The 22142-nt window shown below is 45.3% G+C and overlaps 1 protein-coding gene and 1 pseudogene across 1 annotated transcript in view; both read left to right on the forward strand.

Moving 5' to 3' along the window:
• The window catches only part of LOC126213481 (uncharacterized), a 550281-nt gene that overhangs the window by 360173 nt on the left and 167966 nt on the right, over positions 1-22142 (forward strand). The window lies entirely within an intron of this gene.
• On the forward strand, positions 7956-8073 carry LOC126209285 (5S ribosomal RNA; annotated as a pseudogene).

Here is a 22142-nt window from a genome sequence, read left to right on the forward strand (position 1 = left end):
ACCGGACCGCAGCGACGCACGGATGCACGCCAAGACAGTAGGATCCTACGCAGTGCCGTAGGGGACCGCACCGCCACTTCCCAGCAAATTAGGGACACTGTTGCTCCTGGGGTATCGGCGAGGACCATTCGCAACCGTCTCCATGAAGCTGGGCTACGGTCCCGCACACCGTTAGGCCGTCTTCCGCTCACGCCCCAACATCGTGCAGCCCGCCTCCAGTGGTGTCGCGACAGGCATGAATGGAGGGACGAATGGAGACGTGTCGTCTTCAGCGATGAGAGTCGCTTCTGCCTTGGTGCCAATGATGGTCGTATGCTTGTTTGGCGCCGTGCAGGTGAGCGCCACAATCAGGACTGCATACGACCGAGGCACACAGGGCCAACACCCGGCATCATGGTGTGGGGAGCGATCTCCTACACTGGCCGTACACCACTGGTGATCGTCGAGGGGACACTGAATAATGCACGGTACATCCAAACCGTCATCGAACCCATCGTTCTACCATTCCTAGACCGGCAAGGGAACTTGCTGTTCCAACAGGACAATGCACGTCCGCATGTATCCCGTGCCACCCAACGTGCTCTAGAAGGTGTAAGTCAACTACCCTGGCCGGCCGAAGTGGCCGTGCGGTTAAAGGCGCTGCAGTCTGGAACCGCAAGACCGCTACGGTCGCAGGTTCGAATCCTGCCTCGGGCATGGATGTTTGTGATGTCCTTAGGTTAGTTAGGTTTAACTAGTTCTAAGTTCTAGGGGACTAATGACCTCAGCAGTTGAGTCCCATAGTGCTCAGAGCCATTTGAACCATTTGAATCAACTACCCTGGCCAGCAAGATCTCCGGATCTGTCCCCCATTGAGCATGTTTGGGACTGGATGAAGCGTCGTCTCACGCGGTCTGCACGTCCAGCACGAACGCTGGTCCAACTGAGGCGCCATGTGGAAATGGCATGGCAAGCCGTTCCACAGGACTACATCCAGCATCTCTACGATCGTCTCCATGGGAGAATAGCAGCCTGCATTGCTGCAAAAGGTGGATATACACTGTACTAGTGCCGACATTGTGCATGCTCTGTTGCCTGTGTCTATGTGCCTGTGGTTCTGTCAGTGTGATCATGTGATGTATCTGACCCCAGGAATGTGTCAATAAAGTTTCCCCTTCCTGGGACAATGAATTCACGGTGTTCTTATTTCAATTTCCAGGAGTGTAGATGCGTTACTAAATATTTTCTAAAGGTATTTGTATGGAGTGTAGCCATGTTTGGATATGAAAATTGGACGATAAGCAGTTCAGAAAAGAAGAAAGTAGCAGCTTTTGAAATATGGTGCTATAGAAGAATGCTGAAGATTATGTGGCCAGATCGCGTAACTAATGAGGAAATACTGAAGAGGACTGGGGAGAGAACAAATTTTTAGCACAACCTGACCAGAGGAAGAGATCGGTTGACAAAGCACAATTTGATTCATCAAGGGATGGCCAGTTTAGTAAAGGGGGGGGGGGGTGAGACTGTAGAGAAAGACCGACAGACGAATATAATAAGATGGTTCGAAGGGATTTAGGATGCAGTATGTTGAAGAGACGAAGAGCCTTAAGTTAAAATCTTCTGGGTTACTAGGCCGCGTCATATTTCTACTAAAATGATCGACGTTTGGACCCCTCTGCTAGGATCTCCCTCAGGATCTTATGGTGTCCACTACCGCTAGAACACTTTAGTAGAGGGGTCAAAATGTCGATCATTAATAGCCGATGTTACTTTCGATTCTACAGCACATTTATCCGTCCGGAATAAACCACAGATCCAGTTCCGGACCCGCCCCCCTCCCGTCCTACTGATCTGAGGTGTGGCCCTGATCTGAGGTGTGGCCCTGATCTGCTGCGTTCGCCGTTGGGCCAGTGTCAGAGGTCTGCGTACTCTGAAGCGTCGCTTTCCCCGTTCCTCACGAGACGCCGTGGCCTTTCACCGAAGCCAGGCAGCGGGTCTGATGGGCCAGAACCGCACAGCACACCACGCTGCTCCCCAGTGGCGAAGGCTCCGGGCCCACGGCGGAGCTGGAATTAGCAGTCGTTAGGCAGCTTTCCCGGGTCTTGAACTCGATACCTCGCACAGCTGGCCGTGGGGCCGTGTTCGTCACGAACAAACGATTTCAGGATTAACCAACGGGCAGTGGCTGACGTGCCTCCGAGCGCGCCGGCTATTAAAACAGCTGCGCCACGGTACAGACCCACGCTGTTCTCCTATGGAGCGGAGACCTGTCATTACTCCGTGTGTAACTGGGGCAATCCGGTTGCCAACGACCTTTTCTGTGATCGATTGGAACTGCGATAGCTCCAACAAACCATCGCATGTTGCCCTTCCACCGGAATATGCGCATTTCATAATTATAATGCACGCTGAGGTGAGGAAAGATATTGTATTGCGATATGCACATACAGAGTCAGCGGTAGGGGTGTCGTAGCTGTCATTTGTACTCAGGTGATTCATGGGGAAAGGTGTCCGCCGTGATTAAGACCGCTTGATAAAAGTTAACAGATTTTGAACGCGGAATATAGCTACACGCATGGGACCTTCCATTTCGGAAATCGTTCAGTAATTTAATATTCCGAGATCCGCAATATCAAGAGTGTGCCGAGGATACAAAATTATTAACTAATTAATTAATAATATTCCGTCGTTGGTCACAAATTTATATTTTCTAATAGCTGTCCGACGCGTTTCGGAGCTACACCTTCATTTACACTGAAGAGCCAAAGAAACTGGTACACTTGTCTGATATCGTGTAGCGCCCCCGCGAGCACGCAGAAGTGCCGCAACACGACGTGGCATGGTTTCGTCTAATGTCTGAAGTAGTGCTGGAAGGAAATGACACCATGAACCGTGTAGGGCTGTCCATAAATCCGAGTACGATGGGGTGGACATCTCTTCTGAGCAACACGTTGCAAGACATCCAAGATATGCTCAATAATGTTCATGTCTGGGGAAGCTGGTAGCCAGCGGAAGTGTTTAAAATCAGAAGAGTGCTTCTGGGGCCACTCTGTAGTAGTTCTGGACGTGTGGTGTGTCGCATTGTCGTGCTGGAATTGCCCAAGTCCGTCGGGATGCACCATGGATATGAATGGATGCAGGTGATCAGGATGCTTAGGCACGTGTCACCTGTCACAGTCGTATCAGGAGTCCCATATCACACCAAAGGCAGACGCCTCACACCATTACAGAGCCTTCACCAGCTTGAAGAGTCCCCTGCTCACAGCAGGGTCCATGGAGTCATGAGGTTGTCGTCACACCCGTACACATCCACCCGCTCGATACAGTTTGAAGCGAGACTCGTCCGACCAGGCAACACGTTTCCAGTGTCGGTGTCGACGGGCTCAGACGAGGCGTAAAGCTTTGTGTCGTGCAGCCGCCCGGTGTGGCCGAGCGGTTCTAGGCGCTTCAGTCTGCAACCGCGCGACCGCTACGGTCGCAGGTTCGAATCTTGCCTATGACATATATGTATCTGATGTTCTTAGGTTAGTTAGATTTAAGTAGTTCTAAGTTCTAGGGGACTGATGACCTCAGATGTTAACTCCCATAGTGCTCAGAGCCATTTGAACCATTTTTTGTGTCGTGCAGTCATCAAGGGTACACGAGTGGAGCTTCGGCTCCGAAAGCCCATGTCGATGTTGTTTCATTGAATGGTTCGCACGGTGACACTTGTTGATGGCCCAGCATTGAAATCTGCAGCAATTTGCGGGAGGGTCGCACTTCTGTCACGCTGAACAAGTCAGTCGTCGTTGGTCCCTCTCTTTTTGGATCTTTTTCCGGCAGCAGCGATCAGGAGATTTGATGTTTTACCGGATTGGTGATATTCATTGTACACTCCTGAAATAATCATACGTGAACCCCCCCCCCCCCCTACTTCATAGCTACCTGGGAGATGATGTGTCCCATCGCTCGTGCGCCGACTATAACACCACGTTCAAACTCACTTAAATCTTGATAACCTGCCATTATAGCAACAGTAACAGATCTAACAACGGCGCCAGACTCGTGTTGTCTTACATAGGCGTTGCCGACCGCAGCGCCGTATTCTGCCTGTTTACATACCTCTGTATTTGAATGCGCCCGCCTGTACCAGTTTCTTTGGCACGTCAGTGTTTAAGGACTGTATGTATATTCCGGGTGTGACATGTGCTTAAGTTTTTCAACGAACAGTGACACTGTTGTCAGATTTGACGAGATAAACTGTACCTCAGGCGGAATTAAGGAGATAAAGCAAGAGAAAAGATAGAAATGAAGTCTAGTAACATATTACCTTCGTTGGACGGCGTGGCTTTCGTCTTCAGCACTGGTGAAAAACTGCCAGATTTGCACTTACATATTGGACCTATTTAACATGTTTATTACGGTACTACTTGGCTAAAATGGGTGCATATTAACTGTTACAGTGATGTGATGGAGTATTAGATTTACTATTATTTCCATTTACATAATTGACGAAATAAATTAAGAGATTAAAAAATTATTTAGAGGACTGACAGCTGACATTTTTAGATTTGACATGTTTACATATTCAACACGAAATCCGACACGCTTATTTACATTCATAGTGATTTAATAATCTCTGCGGTTTCCTACGCCTATTGCTACAATTAACTGTTTATACTTTTTGCGATAGTAACATCACAATTTTTTTTGTGTATTATTGAAATTGTCAGCAAAGTGGTAAGTGATACGTTACTAGACTTTGTCATTTCTCTTGCTTTACCTCATTAATTACGCCGAGGTACAGATTATCTCGTCAAATCTAACAAGTATGTCGCTCTGTCACTATTAGGCGAAAAGATGAAGCAGATGTAACGCCCAGTGTATCGATACAGGCCTTGAAAATGGAGTTGTTAGTCCAACGCGTTGGACAGCAATTAGAAATTAAAAATTTGTGAATGACGACGGAATATTATTAATCAGTTATCTTCAACATGGAAGTTACAGTCACGGACAGCCCACGGTGAAATTTTTACTAATAACATAAACAGCATTTGCATGTTACTCTTTTTTTATTTTGCTTCTGGACTCAAAATTATTTGGGGTGCTAGTCGCTATGTAGAGTAACGTGAGTTGGGCGGGGACGACTTCGCGTAGCGGTTGCGAGACGCCGTCCCGCGAGAACAATACGGCCCCGACGTAAACACGGCCAAGGACGCGCAGAGTAGTCAAAGCCCGGCTAACGGAGCCCGCGTCTCCCGCATTCGTTTGAACAGTTCGCGCTCTTACTTCACGTTCTCGGTGGTCATTAAGTGTTCCCAGCGTGTTTACTGCCAGTGCTCCGTTGTTACACCTGGCATTTATTGGGACGCTTTGCTGGCAGTAACGCTTATTTTTCTTGTTGCAGCCGCTACTCCTGCAAATTGTTCACTGTAACTGTGCAGCCACAGTGGCACCGACATCGAGGTACTCCGCCGACTACCGAAAACGACCGATCGTTTCAAATGGCTCGGAGCACTATGGGACTTAACATCTGAGGTCATGAGTCCCCTAGAACGTAGAACTACTTAAACCTAACTAACCTAAGGACAGCACACAACACCCAGCCATCACGAGGCAGAGAAATTCCCTGACCCCGCCGGGAATCGAACCCGGGAACCCGAGCGTGGGAAGCGAGAACGCTACCGCACGACCACGAGATGCGGGCTGAAATTACAACATACAAGTAATAACAGATAAAAATAAAATGTTTATGAACCCGAAAAAAGTCAAGCCACAAGTTTAAGTAAACGCAATCAGCAATCCAACACAAGAATCAGCTTAATTTTTCAAGGAACTCCTCGACACAATAGGAGGAGTGACCCATGAGGAAACTCTTCAGTTTCGGGTTGAAAGCGCGTGGAATACTGCTAAGATCTTTGAATTCTGGTGGTAGCTTATTGAAAATGGATGCAGCAGTATACTGTACACCCTTTCTACCCAAGAGTTAAGGAAGTCCGATCCAAATGCAGGTTTGATTTCTGCCGAGTATTAACTGAGTGAAAGCTGCTTATTCTTGGGAATAAGCTGTATTGTTAACAAGAAATGACAGTAACGAATATATATATATATATATATATATATATATATATATATTATTATTATTATTATTAGCGAATGTCCCCATGGGAGAACGATAAGCAGGTGATTAACATTTCTTAATGTTCTTCTTATTTTCCCAGTATTTCTTCATTGCCTCCCCAAAGGCCTTCTTCCTTTCTTCGGTCCACTTTGGTCGGAAAGGTTTAGATTCCGTCTCTGGAGTAAACTTCCACTTGTCGATTTTTCTTCTGAATGTATCCCGGTCTGATGTGTTTGTTATGTCAATTTTTGCCTTTTTCAAATCCTTCTTAACTTCAGTTACCCAGGGTATTGTTGCCTTAAGTGATGTCATATAGTCCAATAGACGTTTAGTTAACCTGTTTCCAGGTAATCTGTCTATATGTCCATAAAACTTCATCCGCCTCTTCCTGATATCTGCCTCGATGTTTGATATTTTTTCGGTTGTCTCGGTAGTCTGCAGCCTGTATCCATCTTGTGTGTATCGTGGTCCTAGGATTTTTCTAATAATTTTTCTCTCTACTTTCTTAATTTCGTGTAAATCTAATTTTCTATTCAGGGAGAGTGTTTCACTTGCATATGTGACTGTTGGTTTGATGACTGTGTTGTAGTGTCTGATTTTAGTGCCTTTTGATAGACATTTCTTGTTATATATATTTTGAATAAGTCCGAATGCTTTCTTGATTTTCTGTAATCGGTTTTTTTGTGCTATTTTCTCAAGTCCTGTTGGTTCAATAACTTCACCGAGATACTTAAAGTGCTTGACTCTAGTTATTTCACCATACTTTGTTTTTAGTTTCGAAATATCTAATTTTGAGCAGATGAATTCTGTCTTCTCAAAGGAGATTTGCAGGCCAACCTTCTCAGCACATTCTTTAAGTGTCTCAATTTGTTTTACTGCTGTTTCTTCACTGTCAGTTATAATTGCCAAGTCATCTGCAATATATATATATATATATATATATATTGAGACGCCAGTGTTAAAATACCCAGACTCGTGGACAGGGGTCGACATGAGGTTCGTGAACTTACACCACTTACTGCCCGAACCGCCCGTTTCTGAGCCAAAAATATCCTTCTAGAATGGGAAGACGTACCCCAAAACGTAATACCATACGACATAAGCGAATGAAAATAAGCAAAATAGACTTATTTTCGTGTCGAACAAATGGCAGCATTAAGTCTTCGAACAAGATCTGAACGTGGGCTTTCCACGGCAGTTTATTATCTATCTGAACACCTAGAAATTTGAACTCAGGTATGTATCTCAGGCCACTGACATCTTTCAAAAAATAAAGCTGAAAAGCGTATGTCACTATGGAAACTTGTTCTGTTCAGTTGCACACTGACGGACCTAGCTTGATATTTTCAACGTAATATTGCACTTAACTTAGGACGACAGAACAAGAAGAGTTAAAGATGTCACCACCACCATGCAATCGATTTTTCATTCATACTTCCGAATTGTTCGTCCGGAAGTAGATATTCCCTATAAATTGTCTCCAGATATGACCACTCGACTCCCTACTTTTATATCACACTATCATTTCAAATATACTCCATTCTGGAGACGACACAACTTCTCGGGAAGTCAGTTAGCAGTGACAGTAAATTTTGGTTTACCGTCCGCTAACTCGTGAGTCAGAAGGATCTCAACACCCGTCTTGCAGGCAGTACGTTTGGCGTTCCTGGTTACAGATCTACTCCACAGCGTTCAATTTAGTTGATGTATTCTAGTTCTGCCCTGACTGGTGATTGACTTCACGTCGTCTATACTCCAGCCATTGAGTGGTGGGAAAACTACTAAATATTTAAAACTTTGTACAGGTTCTAATCATCCCTATATCCAGGTCTTCTACGTCGTTGTGTGCTATTTAGAAACATTCAATTTTATCTACGCCAACGGCCTTGACGCAGCGGTAACACCGGTTCCCGTCAGATCACCTAAGTTAAGCGCTGTCGGGCTCGGCTAGCACTTGGATGGGTGACCATCCGGTCTGCCGAGCGCTGTTAGCAAGCGGGGTGCACTCAGCGCTTGTGAGGCAAACTGAGGAGCTACTTGACTGATATGTAGCGGCTCTGGTCACGAAAACTGGCAACGGCCGGGAGAGCGGTGTGCTGACCACATGCCCTCCGTATCAAATGGTTCAAATGGATCTGAACACTATGCGACTTAACTTCTGAGGTCATCAGTCGCCTAGAACTTAGAACTAATTAAACCTAACTAAGGACATCACACACATCCATGCCCCAGGCAGGATTCGAACCTGCGACCGTAGCGGTCGCTCGGCTCCAGACTGTAGCGCCTAGAACCGCACGGGCACTCCGACCGGCGCCCCTCCGTATCCGCATCCATTGACTCCCTTGGGTTGAGAGGATGACACGGCGGCAGGTCGGTACTGTATGGACCTACCAAGGCCTGTTCGGACGGAGAGGAATAATTTTATCTTTGACGATTTTTTACATCTTTTTCCGTACTTCTTATCCTTCAGCTCTCGAAGCACATACATTTACAAAATAAAATCAGTTAATAAGAGCGATAAATGCAAATATTAATTAGCGATACTGCAGTGTCTCACAAACAGCGTTATTAGAGCTACGTGAAATTATAATTCTTCTATTACACTGAGGTGACAAAAGTCGTGGGACAGTGACACGCACATGTACAGATGGCGGCAGTATCTTGTACAGAGGGCACAAAAGGGCACCGCATTGGCGGAGCTGCCATTTGTACTCAAGTGATTCACGTGACGGTTCCGGGGGCAGATGTGGACTCTGACCACAATTTATTGTTTATGAACTGTAGATTAAAACTGAAGAAATTGCAAAAAGGTAGGAAATTAAGGAGATGGTACCTGAATCAACTGAAAGAACCAGAGGTTGTTGAGAGTTTCGGAGGGAGCATTAGGAAACGGTTGGCAGGAACAGGGGGAAAAATACAGTAGAACAAGAAGAAGGGGAAGCTTTGAGATATGAAGCAGAGAAGGCAGTAGAGGATCAAATAGATAAAAGGACGAGAGCTATAGAAAAACATTGGTAACAGAAGAGATATTGAATTTAATTGGTGAAAGGAGAAAATATAAACATGCAGTAAATGAAGCAACAGAAAGGGAATACAAACGTCTGCAAATGAGATTGACAGGTAATGAAAAATGGCTAAGCAGGAATGGCTAGAAGATAAATGTAAGGAGTTTGAAGCATATATCACTAGGTTAAGGTAGATATTGCTTACAGGGAAATTAAAGAGACCTTTGTAGAAATGAGAACCACTTGTATGAATGTCAAGAGATTTGATGGAAAACCAGTTCTAAGCAAAGAAGGGAAAGCAGAAAGGTCGAAAGAGTACATAGAGAGTCTATACAAGGGCGATGTACTTGAGGGCAATACAATGGAAATAGAAGGGGACGTAGATGAAAATGAAATGGTAGATATGATTTTGCGTGAAGAATTTGACAGAGCACTGAAAGAGCTAAGTCGAAACAAGGCGTTAGAACTACTGATAACCTTGGGAGAGCCATCTATGACAAAACTCTTCCATATGGTGAGCAAGATGTTTGAAACAGGCGAAATACTTTCAGACTTCAAAAAGAATATAATAATCCCAATTCTAAATACAGCAGGTGCTGACTGGTGTGAATATTACCGAACTATTAGTTTAATAAGCTGTGGTTGCAAAATACTAACATAAATTCTTTGCAGAAGACTGGAAAAACTGGCAGAATCCGATCTCGGGGAAGATCAGTTTGGATTCCGGAGAAATATAGGAACACGCGAGGCAATACTGACCTTACAACTTCTAGTAGAAGATTAAGGAAAGGCAAACCTACGTTTATAGCATTTGTAGACTTAGAGAAGACTTTTGACAAATGTTGACTGGAATATTCTCTTTGCAATTCTGAGGGTAGCAGGGGTAAAATACAAGGAGCGAAAGGCTATTTACAGTTAGGTGATACTGGTGAAATTAGATTAGGAAACGAGACACTTAAAGTAGTAAACGAGTTTTGCTACGTGGGCAGCAAAATAACTGATGTTGGCCGAAGCAGAAAGGATGTAAAATGTGCACTGTCAATAGCAAGAAAAGCGTTTCTGAAAAAGAGAAATTTGTTAACATCAAATGTGTCAGGAAGTCTTTTCTGAAACAGTATGATATGTAGCCATGTATGCAAATGAAATATGGACTATGTACAGTTTAAACAAGAAGAGAATCACAAATTTTAAAATGTGATGCTACAGAAGAATGCCGAAGAATAGATGGTTAGAACGCACAACTAATGAGCAGTGCTGAATAGGACGCGAGAGAAAAGAAATTTGTAGCACAACCCAACCAGAAGAAGGGGTCGGTTCACAGAGCACATTCTGATACATCAGGGGATCACCAGTTTAGTGTTAGAAGGAAGTGTGGGGATAAAAATCGTCAACGAAGACCAAGAATTGAATACAGTAAGCAGATTCAGAAGGATACAGGTTGCAGTAGTTACACGGAGATGAAGAGGCTTGCACAGGATAGAGTAGCATGGAGAGCTGCATCAAACCAATCTCTGGACTGAAGATCACAACAATAGCGACACTAATAACGACGACGACGACGACGACGACGACGACGACGACGACGACGATAGTGATGATTGGTGTGTAAAGGTTTCCGATGTGACTATGGCCGCGCGACGGCAGCTAACAGACTTTCAACGCGGAATGGTAGGTGGAGCTAGACGCATGGGGCATCTTCTTTCGGAAGTTGTTAGAGAATTCAATATTCCGAGATCCACAGTGCAAACATTCTGCGTGGTGTCTGTTTGTTCTAAGTCGTGTCTCCCTACCACTTTCGGGCAACGACGCTCTGAGCGTGTTTTTTAGGGAATTGACTAGTTTGAACCTGGGACCTGTTGCTGGTAAGGAGACGCCAGACCACACATGACATGTAGAGTTCAGAAGAGTTCAGTGAGACTAGCGATGATATAATCAAATACTTAATGATTACAGCGTCAGCTCCACTGCACTCCCTGTAAAAGAATCTTAATACTAACTAAATTTAGTGGAAGGGGTTCAAGGCTTTCGTATTTTTAGTTAGCTGGTAAAATAACGTCGAAAAAGCAGTTAAATTTACCATTAGAATTTTTATTCTACTCACAAAACATTGTTTATAAATTGCACTTTTGATAAAAGGAAATATTTTAATACAGGATGATAAAAACCAACTGCGTTCAACAAAAATGTGAACGAATATTCCCTGAACGGGTTTCCAAGTTCTACAATGGATCGAAGGATGACCTATGCCATATCACATCTATAATCTAGTTTTAAGTAAGTTTCATAAAAGAGAAAACTATCAAAATGGTCTATAGTGACCCTCAATTATCTTTAATTACTTATTTAACTTGTCGTAAATTACAGTGGCTGATGTGGCTTCTCAATAAATATATAACAGAAAAATCATCGCATTTCAGATCTTAACTTCAATTAGCAAATGTGAATACCATGAGCTTTAATTGACGATCAACACTAGTATTACGCAAAAAGGGGATGTCACAGATGAGTGAAGCCCTATGCACTCTTATGCGGCATCGCGTGCGTTCATTACCTTGTCGGTGGTAAGGCAGCGTCAGGGGGCGCAGCTCCACACACCTCGCCGTCTCGGAAGCAACTCACTCTAACTTCTCCTTACTGCAATTTACTGAAGTGGGTTTAAGAAAAAGATATCTGGCTGTGTTTTCAACTGACCAGTCATGGTCTCAATGTTAACCTTAAGCTCCGCCTACACCGAGAGAGGTGGCGCAGTGGTTAGCACACTGGACTCTCATTCGGGAGGACGACGGTTCAATCCCGTCTCCAGCCATCCTGATTTAGGTTTTCCGTGATTTCCCTAAATCGTTTCAGGCAATTGCCGGGATGGTTGCTTTAAAAGGGCACGGCCAATTTCCTTCCCCATCCTTCCCTAACCCGAGCTTGCGCTCCGTCCCTAATGACCTCGTTGTCGACGGGACGTTAAACACTAACCACCACCCCCACCATTAAGCTCTGCCTACAAAAATTCTGTCTATTCAATGAGAAACGTTATACTTTTCGTGGTGGGGCAATGTTTTTAATGTTTGCAACGTATAGTCTCACGCTAAAACTTGCAGCTGGTGTGGCCCTTTTATTGTTATCGTAAGATCTATACTGTTCTTCTGGAGGGCTCTATCTTTTAACATGGGCTGGGGGCTGCTCTTGTGGGTTGGTCGGCGATGTGGGTGTCCTTCCTCGTAGGGCCTTCTAGCTTACATGACTCTGCTCTCGGCTTCTGTTCTCGTTTCTCCCCTTGGAACTGCGTCTGTTTCACGGTGGGAAGGTATGACATGCATTTATGCGTTCTTGTGTTAGTCTGTGGTATTCCATTTGCTCACTCGTTGATCGTATTAATTTGGTTAATTTAATGCCAGGATTTATTCGGAGCTATGTGACATACTGCCAGATTTGCTATCATGTCAGGGTTTTCATGGAAGGTGTTGGATTTGCCTGACACCTTAAACAGTGCTAAGAGTGTGCCGAGAATACCGAATTCAGGCATTACCTCTCACCACGGTCGACACAGTGGCCGACGGCCTTCACTTAACGACCGGGAGCAGCGGCGTTTGCGCAGCCTTGTCAGCGTTAACAGATAAGCTACACTACGCGAAATAACCGCAGAAATCCGTGAGACGTGTGAAAAACGTATCCGTTAGGACAGTGCGGTGAAATTTGGCGTTAATGGGCTACGGCAGCAGATGACGTACGCGAATGCCTTGGCTAACAGCACGCCTCTCCTGGACTCGTGACCACATCGATTGGACCCTAGGCGACTGGAAAACCGTGGGCGGGTCAGGGAAGTGCCGATTTCAGTTCATAAAAGTATGGCAGTGTTCGAGTGTGGCGCCAACACCACGAAGCCACGGACACAGGTTGTCAACAAGACACTGTGAAAACTAGTGGTGGCTCCATAATGGTGTGGGCTGTGTTTAATTAGAATGGACTGGGTCCTCTCGTCCAACTGAGCAGATTATTGACTGGAAACGGTCATATTCGTCTACTTGGAGACCATTCACAGCCATTCATGGACTTTATGTTCCCAAACAACGATGGAATTTTTTGTCGATGACAATGTTGGGTCACAATTGTTCGCGATTCGTTTGAAGAACGTTCTGAACCATTCGAGCGAATGATTTGGGCACCCACATCGCCCGATATCAGTTCCTTCGAACACTGATGGGACATAATGGAGAGGTCAGTTCGTGCACAAAATCCCCCACCAGCAACGCTTTCGGAATTATGGACGACTAAAGTTGCAGCGTGGTCCACTATTTCTGCAGATGACTTCCAGTCACTTGTTGAGTCCATGCCATGTGGAGTTTCTGCAGTATTCTTGGCAAAAGGAGGTCCGACACGCTGTTAGCAGGTATTCCATGACATTTTTCTCCTCAGAGTATTTTCAATAACAGGCACGTCAGACTGTTTGCCGAGAATTCTTCCTGCGTTCAACTTGAAATGGATTGTAGCTAATGCTTTAAAGATCACTCTGAAATGGAACGCAGCTGAAGCGAAATGTAGCTGACAATGTCGACATAGATGGTCTAGGTGATTAAAGGTTAAAATTGTAGTTATTTGTGGATTAGAAAGTGCGAAGATCACTCTGTCCTTCCTAATTGGAAACGTTTTTGGTTATTCGCGCTCACTACTATCTTTCCATCTAGATGTGTCAGTATTATATCTTAAGAGTGTTTGTTGACTGTATATGAACTTAATGAGTGTTTTATTGTTGTTTCCATGTACGTGTTTTTTTTCTTCTTTTTTTTAAGCTTAATTCTCTCGAATAGCACCAAGAGACCAAACCAGATGACACAGTGGTTAAAACCATGGACTTGTTTTCGGGAGAACTAGGATTCGATTACCCCATCCACAGGTCAAAATTTGTGTTTTCCGTGGTTTCCTGAACCGGTCAAGCCAAATGCAGGGATGATATTGTAATAGAAGAACGGCGTCAGTTTCTTTCACCATTCATTCGCCCGCCGGCTGTGCGTTGCCGCCTCTAGCAATCTCTTCGACAACCCTAATTTTGCTTCCTTCCATCCTTCATGTCAGGAAGTCGGCGACCATAATGTCCCCACTCGACTAATAGAGTTCTCAGTGGAATAGGCATTTACGCAGTAACGAATAGTATGTGAACTATAAAGTCACCATTCATGAAAATGCTCAGTACTGGTTTGGTGAACAAGCGACCACAAGAAATCCACTTCTATGGTCTAAATAATTACCGAGTTTGAATGTTATCCAGGTACTGTGATCTGTGTTGTGACAAGCGTGTAGAAATATGTTCTCAACCTCCAATATCTGTTATGGATTTGTAACTTTCCTTTTTTTTTCCCCGAGAAATTGTACACTGTATCACTGATGACATATGGATTTTGAAACATCTACATCTGCATAATAGTTCGCAAGCTGCCTTACTTTGTAAGCCTATGTCAGAAGATAGTGTGGGTAGTGCGGGTACCTCTCTCACATATCCCTCCTCCCTCCATTTTTCCTGCTCCAGCTGCGAAGAGTGCGCGAGAAGAATTTTTCAGTGAGACTGTCTCAAACTTTACTCTCATGGGCTTCTCACGAGATATAGTAGTAGGAATGAATATTATGGTTGACTTTTCTAGGAAATTAAGCTGTCTAGAATTTAACAGTAAATCATAACGTGATGCAAAACGTCTGTCATGTAGCATCGGCAGCTGGAGTTGGATGAATAGCTCCGTAATGCTTTTGCGCTTGCGAAACAAACCCGTGACGAAACGCACCGCTCGTCTTTGTGTCTTCTCTACTTCCCCACGAGTCCTGCTTTGTATGGATCCCAGACTGACGAGCAGTAGAGAAAGAATTTTGTAAGCTACCTCCTTTCTTGGTTGTCTACGCTTGCTGAGGGTTCTTTGCTTGAATAGTCCGGGTTCTGCCTTTGGTAGGATTAGTTTTATGTTACCGTTCCACTTGGAACAACTCCGAACGCCTACTCCCAGATACACACGAGGATTCAGGTTGCTTTGGATTCCAAAGGCGGTGATACATCGTACTAGGTGTGTGTTCATATCGTTTTGTTCAGCCTCCGTTCCCCATACGAACACGAAGTGCAATGCTCTCAGTGGAGGCTGTCGACGGCTGCAGCAAGAGAGTGACATCTTCCTCGACTGACGTCTGCCGGCGACCAACGGCGATATCGGCACCAGGCTATCTATCGCTCGTGGACCCCGCTCTCCGATGGCCTCCGTGACAGATGGACGCAGCGCCCCGGTCGCTACAGGTAGAGGTAATTGGCGTTCCTCGGGCGGCGCCAGTAATTGGGCACCGGCTGACGGATGGCCCTCGCCAGTGCGCACTGGAGCGTGCCCGAGAGGTGGACGGCGGCGGCGCAGAGGACGGCGGAACAGTCTCGATGCGGCCCCGTGCTCGCAGGGACAGCTGGGCAACTGTCTAGGGGGCAGCAGATACTCGCTGGTCGGGCGTCACTAGAGAGAGCTGGCCCCCAACCAAACGGCTCCAATTGCAGCATATATGATGTTGCCCATCGCACCATTTGTTTTCTTCTCCTTCCCACGAACATCCAATGGATAAAACAATCGTTGGATCAGTCGCTCTACAGGGTCTTACATTTATTTTCATCGCCCCAAATAATTTTTTGTCCAGAAGCAAAATAAAAAATCATCATGTAAGTGTTGCAAGAGACATTAACTAGCAGGACTGCCTTTCTCGTAACCGTTGGATCAGTTACTCTACAGGCTCTTCCATTTATTTTGATCGCCCCAAATAATTTTTTGACCAGAAGCAAAATAAAAAATCATCATGTAAGTGTTGCAAGAGACATTAACTAGCAGGACTGCCTTTCTCGTAATTTTATTCGTTACGAAGATGTGAACAGCAGTGCGTCTCTTTAATCCTAGGTTACTAAACGCTCCTAGGTTACGACTGCAGTAGGGTATGAAACAGGACATTTTAACTTAATTTGATGTGCAACATACCGTTGAATATTTAATAATTGTAATTAACTAATGCGTAACCTATAAATTAAGACTTCCTTTGAATAAACTGTGGAATAGTTAACTGTACGATGGTTTAGTAGCAATGCAACATTTTGCCCTCCTTACTATCTTAGGGTTAAATAGCACTATATATTCTTTATTCGGTAATCCACTTTCTCTCCTCAAATCCTGTTCAAGGACGTACCATAGTAGTTTACAGGGCCCTCGTTCCGGCCAACCCTTGAGTGTCATTACCAAATTTTGCAGACAATCTTGTAGGTAGGGCAACCACAGGTTTGAGTAATCATCTTGTGTGTTAACAAATGGCTGCAGCTGTATTTACTCCTTTAGTTTTAGATCACTACCGGTTTCGTGGCACAGAAAGCCACATCTTCAACTGAGCATATAAGTAAAACAGTAGAGCTAAAAAGCTCGAAACTTCGTAGCCAACATTCGTTGTCCGTCAGAACAAAACACAGCACGCGGCCGCGGCCCCTGTTGGCGATTGCGTATAGACAGGACAAGCGGATCCATTCACCATACGTGATTCGATTCCGGCTGTTTCATTCCATAACATACCGCGTTTTTGCGGTGTTTTATTCTGATGGATAACGAATGTGGGTACAAAGTTCAGAGCTATTCAGCTATAATGTTTTAGTTACATATTCACCTGAAGATCTGGCTCTTAGTGCCATGAGACCGACAGGGTTCTAAATACACTCCTGGAAATGGAAAAAAGAACACATTGACACCGGTGTGTCAGACCCACCATACTTGCTCCGGACACTGCGAGAGGGCTGTACAAGCAATGATCACACGCACGGCACAGCGGACACACCAGGAACCGCGGTGTTGGCCGTCGAATGGCGCTAGCTGCGCAGCATTTGTGCACCGCCGCCGTCATTGTCAGCCAGTTTGCCATGGCATACGGAGCTCCATCGCAGTCTTTAACACTGGTAGCATGCCGCGACAGCGTGGACGTGAACCGTATGTGCAGTTGACGGACTTTGAGCGAGGGCGTATAGTGGGCATGCGGGAGGTCGGGTGGACGTACCGCCGAATTGCTCAACACGTGGGGTGTGAGGTCTCCACAGTGCATCGATGTTGTCGCCAGTGGTCGGCGGAAGGTGCACGTGCCCGTCGACCTGGGACCGGACCGCAGCGACGCACGGATGCACGCCAAGACCGTAGGATCCTACGCAGTGCCGTAGGGGACCGCACCGCCACTTCCCAGCAGATTAGGGACACTGTTGCTCCTGGGGTATCGGCGAGGACCATTCGCAACCGTCTCCATGAAGCTGGGCTACGGTCCCGCACACCGTTAGGCCGTCTTCCGCTCACGCCCCAACATCGTGCAGCCCGCCTCCAGTGGTGTCGCGACAGGCATGAATGGAGGGACGAATGGAGACGTGTCGTCTTCAGCGATGAGAGTCGCTTCTGCCTTGGTGCCAATGATGGTCGTATGCGTGTTTGGTGCCGTGCAGGTGAGCGCCACAATCAGGACTGCATACGACCGAGGCACACAGGGCCAACACCCGGCATCATGGTGTGGGGAGCGATCTCCTACACTGGCCGTACACCACTGGTGATCGTCGAGGGGACACTGAATAGTGCACGGTACATCCAAACCGTCATCGAACCCATCGTTCTACCATTCCTAGACCGGCAAGGGAACTTGCTGTTCCAACAGGACAATGCACGTCCGCATGTATCCCGTGCCACCCAACGTGCTCTAGAAGGTGTAAGTCAACTACCCTGGCCAGCAAGATCTCCGGATCTGTCCCCCATTGAGCATGTTTGGGACTGGATGAAGCGTCGTCTCACGCGGTCTGCACGTCCAGCACGAATGCTGGTCCAACTGAGGCGCCAGGTGGAAATGGCATGGCAAGCCGTTCCACAGGACTACATCCAGCATCTCTACGATCGTCTCCATGGGAGAATAGCAGCCTGCATTGCTGCGAAAGGTGGATATACACTGTACTAGTGCCGACATTGTGCATGCTCTGTTGCCTGTGTCTATGTGCCTGTGGTTCTGTCAGTGTGATCATGTGATGTATCTGACCCCAGGAATGTGTCAATAAAGTTTCCCCTTCCTGGGACAATGAATTCGCGGTGTTCTTATTTCAATTTCCAGGAGTGTATAAACGAATAATACAGTTGAAGTGGTTCATTTAGTACCCAAGATCCGTATCAAATTGTAATATAGTATAATATAGATAAGATTCAAGGGAGAGCTGCATAATTTGTCATGACTTTCTTAGGTAACTGTGTGTGTGAAGGAAAAATATCGACATGTATCGCGAGGAGCCTTAGTTACAAAATTCCAAGGACCTAATTCCAAATTGAGGCAAGAGTCGTATTAGTTTCTCCAACAAACATTTCCGTTTGTGGTCACGATACAAAAATTAGAGAAATTCGCGCTAGTAATGGTATGGATAGCCTTTCCTCATGGGTTCCACCTACGAATGTAATAGGCAATGGTTCAAATGGCTCTGAGCACTGTGGGACTTAACTTCTGAGGTCATCAGTCCCCTAGACTTAGAACTACTTAAACCTAACTAACCTAAGGACATCACATACATCCATGCCCGAGGCAGAATTCGAACCTGCGACCGAAGCGGTCGCGCGGTTCCGGACTGGAGAGCCTAGAACCGCTCGGCCACCCCGGCCAGCAATAGGTAACGGGTACTCTTATGTTCTCCCCAGTAAGACAGAAACACACAAATCACTCTTTTCGTCATGGTTTCGTGTGACACTATAACAGAACGCGTGTTCGCAGACTAGATGGTATCCGGGTCCGCCTACTACGCTAACGACTTGTCTTCTTGTGAATCTTCATGTTCTCACGACGTATTACTTGATCCAGAACATTACATGAATTCAGCCTTATCCAAACTTCTTCTTCTGCTAATATTTTGGCTGTAAACCGCTCAGCCATATTCGAAGCGAGGCGTAAAGACTGACAGTGAAGGTCTCCCTCCTCTTAATATGTGGAAGGGGAAGCAAGTGCTCGTGCGTACACGGCAAATCATGTGGGAAGAAACACCACACGAGCAGCAGAGATGTACACTGCAGTGACACGCTCTGTGAAAGATGACGTGTCAAAAATTCTGACAGACATGGAAGCAGCGCCGTTGCCTACAAAGACTAACTATTTCCAGTGCATGATGATAGTTTCAACTTTGATAAAACGCGGAATCCGGCAGTCACTATAGTTAGTTCTCATAGACAACGGTAGCTGAGTGGTCAGCGCGACAGGCTGTCAATCCTAAGGGCCCGGGTTTGATTCCCGGCTGGGTCGGAGATTTTCTCCACTCAGGGACTGGTTGTTGTGTTGTCCTAATCATCATCATTTTATCCCCATCGACGCGCAAGTCGCCGAAGTGGCGTCAAATCGAAAGACTTGCACCAGGCGAGCGGTCTACCCGACGGGAGGCCCTCGTCACACGCCATTATTATTACGGTATTGCTCCCCTGTGGACCATAATTTATGACAAAACATCATTCACTGAAAGCGTCTCTTATTGATGTCCATTCAACCTGCACGTCGAACTGCAGCTCTTTTCACGTGATGGGCAAAGAACCTCACACTTCGTTTCTTCCTCAGTTAAAAAATGGTGGGAACGAAGTGTCATGAAAATGCGACACGAAACACTTTTTGCTACTGCGTCCCATGAAGCTTTAACTTCAGACGTTTCAGATTTCTGGAGTACAAAAAAATGAAGTTACAGAACCACTGGAAATGAACGTTGACCCTTCTGCTGTTTCAGATCATAACTCTGGTATGAAACGAACATCGACAGACTTACGCTGCATTCATACATTCCGTTATCGTGCAAAACAATGCAATGAAATTCAATAGTAATCGGTAAATGTGTTGCTATAGTAGTCAAAACTTCAATTACATATAATTTGTGAAAACAATCAATGCAGACACCGACTGAACAAAGCCTACATTGTTACCGACTGAGGCGGCGCAGTGGCTAGCACGCTGGACTCGCATTCGGGAGGACGACGGTTCAAACCCGCGTCCGACCATCCTGATTTAGGTGTTCCGTGATTTCCCTAAATCGCTTCAGCCAAATGCCGGGATGGTTTCTTTGAAAGGGCACGGCCAATTTCGTTCCGGTTCTAAGGCGCCTTGTCAAGGCCCGTGCGGCTCCCCCCGTCGGAGTTTCGAGTCCTCCCTCAGGGCATGGGCATGTGTGTTGTCCATAGCGTAAATTAGTTTAAGTTAGATTAAGTAGTGTGTAGGCTTAGGGTTTGGTCCCATAAGACCTGACTACAAATTTCCTTCCCCACCCTTCGCTAATCCGATGACCTCGCTGTTTGGTCCCTTCCCCTAAATCAGGCAACCAACCAACAGACATTGTTAGCTTAGATGTGTCACTATTGATAATGCAAATTACGAAATAATTGAGCAAGTACTCGTTAAGGGAAAAGTTATGTTAAAATGTGCGAAGGCACCTATATTTCACTTTAAAGCGAAACACATTTTTACGTACTTGATGTAATATATTCCGGCAAGAGAAGTCGCGGAAGTCAAAAAATGGTAGTTTTAAGTTTGCCACGGAAAAATATGTGTGAAATGCTCCAATGTACACGAAAAGCATCACATCTCATCTTATCAGATGATGCATTCCACACCATAGTTTGTTTTTCTCTTAACAGGACATTAAGTATTGAGCTTTCAAGATGATCCTCTGCAGTTGTGGGTACTATATGTGGTCTAATCTGGCAAGATGCCCTGCAGAATATACATTGTAAAGATACAAAGCGTACGAAATATTTATGTAGCATTAACGTTGCTGTTACCGTTTGCGGGAATAAAACCACTAGACTTACCGTAAAATTCGTAGCTAGCGCGGGGGAAGGAATTATTCTGCTGTTGTCTCTTCTAATGAAGTGTTGCATTTCCGTATTGAACTGTCAATTCCCTGCATCAGACAGTATTATTATTATAACGATTGTTCCCCTTTAGGAGAGCGATTGAACTTGAATTCATAATTTCATCTTCGGATGTTTTTCTTCTTTGCTTCCCAAAACCTTCTCATCCACTCAGAATGCTCCTTCTTCCGTTCCTCTGTCCATTTTTTACCGGGCTGACGCGATGTTCTTTCCCCAAACTTCACACTTGTGATTTTATGCCGGTACTCGGTGCGATCTTCGAGATTTTTTTATGTTGATCTGCTGTACGAGGTGCGGCTAGAAAAAAACCGGACTGATGCTGGAAAAACATTTATTTACAATTATTTACAATTTCATGTTATCTCCTTCAATGTACTCTCCTCCTCGGTCTCTACACCGCTCCATACGAATTTTCCACTGTTCATAGCAATGCTGCAGATCATTTTCGGTAAGTCCATACATTACTTCCGTCGCTTTTTCTTTTACTGCTTCAACAGTCTCAAATCTAGTTCCTTTCAAAGCTGACTTGACTTTAGGGAAAAGAAAAAAGTCACAGGGGCCAAATCAGGTGAGTAGGGTGGATGATCTAAGATGGGAATGTTGTGTTTTGCCAAAAACGTCTTCACTGACAACGCACTGTGAGCTGGGGCATTGTCTTGGTGAAGGATCCATGACTCTTTTCTCCACAAATCGTTCCGTTTTCTCCGTACTCGCTCACGTAGGGTAGCCAGGACGCTAATGTAGTAATGCTGATTCACTGTTTGTCCCTCTGGTACCTAATCAATGTGCACAATCCCTTTGATGTCAAAAAAAACAATCATCATTGCCTTGAATTTCGATTTTGACATTCGTGCTTTTTTTTTTTTGTCGTGGAGAACCAGGAGTTTTCCAATGCATCGATTGGCGTTTAGTTTCGGGATCGTAAGTAAAAAACCACGATTCATCGCAAGTAATAACATTTTGTAAGAAGGTGGGATCACTTTCAATGTTTTCCAGGATGTCAGAACAAATCATTCTTCGGCGTTCCTTCTGTTCAATTGTGAGACACTTTGGAACCATTTTTGAACACACTTTGTTCATGTTGAAACTTTCATGAAGAATGTGCCTAACACTTTCCTTGTCAACTCCTGTTAACTCAGACACTGCTCTGATTGTTAAACGGCGATCTTGTCG

This window comes from Schistocerca nitens, chromosome 1 (genome assembly GCF_023898315.1).
Source record: "Schistocerca nitens isolate TAMUIC-IGC-003100 chromosome 1, iqSchNite1.1, whole genome shotgun sequence".
In the NCBI taxonomy this organism is placed as follows: domain Eukaryota; kingdom Metazoa; phylum Arthropoda; class Insecta; order Orthoptera; family Acrididae; genus Schistocerca; species Schistocerca nitens.